The sequence below is a fragment of the Mya arenaria genome, chromosome 9, assembly GCF_026914265.1.
Source record: "Mya arenaria isolate MELC-2E11 chromosome 9, ASM2691426v1".
In the NCBI taxonomy this organism is placed as follows: Eukaryota; Metazoa; Mollusca; class Bivalvia; order Myida; family Myidae; genus Mya; species Mya arenaria.
Genome location: NC_069130.1, coordinates 42,287,675 through 42,291,100, shown reverse-complemented (window position 1 = coordinate 42,291,100; position 3,426 = coordinate 42,287,675). Strand labels below are relative to the sequence as shown.

General features: G+C 30.4%; 1 long non-coding RNA gene across 1 annotated transcript; it reads right to left on the bottom strand.

Moving 5' to 3' along the window:
* Nucleotides 1–267: 267 nt before the first annotated feature.
* On the bottom strand, nt 268–2,291 carry LOC128245357 (uncharacterized). Its single transcript, XR_008263127.1, has 4 exons — nt 2,146–2,291; nt 1,387–1,499; nt 1,106–1,163; nt 268–743 (listed from the first exon to the last, which is right to left on the bottom strand). It is a non-coding gene; the product is annotated as an uncharacterized LOC128245357 (long non-coding RNA).
* Nucleotides 2,292–3,426: the final 1,135 nt, after the last annotated feature.

Genomic DNA, 3,426 nt, shown 5'->3' with positions numbered 1-3,426 from the left:
GTCTCATCAAAACACATTATTCAACAAAAAGTATCTTAACTGGTGCAGATTGCCATAGTGGTTAAGTGTTCAGAGTTTCATGCAAATATTATCTATTATCTATTTCAATCATGTTATGATATACACTGGAGTATACACTTTATATAGCATTCTGTGTTTAAACATGAGCCAGTAAAAGTAAAAATAAATGTATTTAGAAATATCAAAAGATTCACATAATTTCTATAAAAGATAGTATGAAGGTTTACATGATCAACAATGGTAGTGTGTGTTTTATATTTTATCATAAGTTTGAATAAATGTATCATTTCAATTTTCCTATATAATTCAAAAGTGTTTTAATCCTTAGAGGAAACATGTACAACTGGATATACATCACAGTTGAAACTGTATAAAAATGCATATATTTTTGAAAAATCTAATGCTAATGGCTTTTAAATGCAAAATCAAACTTAAAAAAGGAAAAAGAAATTTCAAATATTAAATGAAGATTACACACAAATGCCTCACTGCCTATTTAACCGTTTAAAGTATTATGTTGTATTGGGATATGCAATTAATTTCAGGTTCTGTTTAAATATATTTGTAGTTATCTGTTGGGTCTGATATCTCCAGTGTATGTAGGTATAATGTACTGTTCTGACAAAGTCTCCTAAATCACACTGGAACCTTTAAGGTGAGTATCTTGAAGACTGACCGTGAGCATATTCTTGATGTTTGAAACATTGTGATTTCTCAGTGTCCTGAAAAAGACAAAAAGTTATAAAATATTGTTTAATACAGCACAATATAATACATTTATGAAAACGCCTTTTAATGGTTAAACTACAAGTAACACATAATTTACATTCCCATTTTTCAACTGAAATAGTATGCATATTTTATGATAATTATTGTCTTTTGAAAAAAGAAATAAGTGGGGTATTTAAGAAAACATGTAAACACCATTCTGGTCACATTTTATTTCTTGTTTAATGTTCATATAAGTTAAATAACAATTATGTTATACCAGTTAACTGCTCAAAGTAAGATGCCCAACATCATCTTATTGTATTATTCATAAAATTTGTTTATATCCTATTGCATTTTATCATTTCCTACCTACTTTTACACTGCCCTCCATTGCCATCTTGAAGCATTCCTGGTAGTTTTTTATCATAAGCCTGAAATAATTAACTAAAACAAATATTTAACAAGCAAAAAAACTAAATAAATGAAAACATATTATATCAATAAGCATTTGTACATAGCCTGTACATTAACTGCAGATATATAATATGGTTTTGCAGTTCAGTTTCTACATTAGTCCTTATGTGTTCATATGTTGAATATACCTCTTATATTATTCATAAAACCAACATTAGAATTTAATTCCCTTTTCCATACCATTATTAAACAGAGGTCAATGAAGAGCACAGCATTTTCCACCAAGACCATGACACTTCTGCTGTCAATTTTCATTTCAGTTTTTATTGTACACTTGGCATCAAATGGTATGACTGAAAAAGACAAGATTTAACCTTTGTCAGTTGAAAACTCGCATATGTACTATACTACAGAGTTCTACATAAACCATAGAATACCTTACTAAAACAAGTTTCAATTACAAGTAAAGGTAAACTAAAATGATTACGTTGTCACCTAAAAGTGTTCATGGTATTTAAGTAGTCAATAATCAACTTATTTGTTGTGACAGTGTTGTTTACATTACTGTACAGTATATTTTTATATATTTAGCATCAGTTTTAGATTAGTTCTGGCTTCCATAACTTTAATGTTGATATTTATTTTTTTGATGTTTATACATCCAAAAAGGTAATATATAACGTGTTCGCTGAAGTTCTTTAGCTAGTTTAAGATGTGCAAAAATAAGAAAAATAATAATGTTATATCATGACATGATAAAATGGTAACACTGTTTAAAAATTCACTGACTACATGCCACAAAGACCGGTAATATTACAACAAAATATGTACAGACATTTATTTATCCGAATTAAAAACCATCCGAAATAGAAGAATTTCAAGAAAATGTTTTACATAACATATAAAACAGCAATGGAGCCAAATCAAATTCTACATCATATTCAATGTTTTAGATGTACACAATATCAGCACATTTACTAAATATAACAAAAAGCTTACATCTTCTACAGTTAAAATCCTTTTTTTGACAGAACGGCGAAAATAGAACATTGTCGTACTGTTTTCAGCTATTTTTAGACATAGTTTATAAATTCCACACCAGCGAACATGCTACACGCAATATTAAACTCTCAAATGTTGGTAAAAAGTAAAAGTATACTTTGATATGGCGAAAATCTTCATCCGCCATCTTGATCGTTAAGTTAACGAGTGCCTCTTACTGGTCGTAGGTTTACGAGCAAAATTAACGATAAAGCAGGTGCACGTTGCGTCTCTGAAACGGTGCCGATCGGTAATTTTGGTCGTACTACCAAAATCAGCTAACGATCGCCTTAACGATCGTCTCTGAAACGCGCCCCTGATATGTTGCACAGTGAATCTAAGAGTCCGCGTGTAAAACAACCATACTGGGTGAGTACCTAAATCGGAACACTTTCGGCACTATTTTTGAAATATTTCTAGTTAGACTTGCACCACAACTACAAAATTTTCCATCAGCATACTAGGATTCAAGACCAATTGGTTGATATAAATGGCATTATTCAAGATACTACCAATCTGCATGAAACGTACTTGATTAACCGCACAGTCAAGGACTGCCATTTTTGTCCTCGGAGTACCTAAATATGGAACAGTTTGAATTCGTTTTTTATTTTTATGTATTATTTTAAAATCATTGCTCCATGTTTTGTTTTAGTAAATTAATAATTTATGTTATTTCCAGCTTGTTTTATTTTGTCATTTTTGTCAGTTATATTTGATGATTTCAGTAAAATACAGGCTGAACCAGTATGCTGTGATTGTGGCAAGCATGAAGTCTTTTCCCCGAGTGCCATGTATTGACATTTGAACATGAAAAACTTTAAATGATAGCAGTATTTGAAATTCTTATCGGAGAATCATGTTCTTTGAAAGTTGTATCTAAGGCAAGCGTCTATATTGATTAAAATCATAATTAAACTGATCTCGATTGGAAAAACAGTTTTATAATGGGTGTTCCATATTTAGGTACTGTTCCGATTTAGGAACTCACCCAGGGGCCGCCCCAGGTTTATTGAAGCATGATGGTAAATGAAAAATTAATATTTTATTGACAATAAAATTAATGTCGGTGTGTAAGTGTAATGTTCATGGAATCATGTAGTCCGGAGCCCGGAAAATAATCATTTCTGTTTTAGTGAATTTTATAGAGTATTTGATTTTCGCTTTATCGCTATGACTTCTTTATGATGATTTCGTGTATTTAATACTAATGTTATGGTTTTAGTATTAAATGTCTAA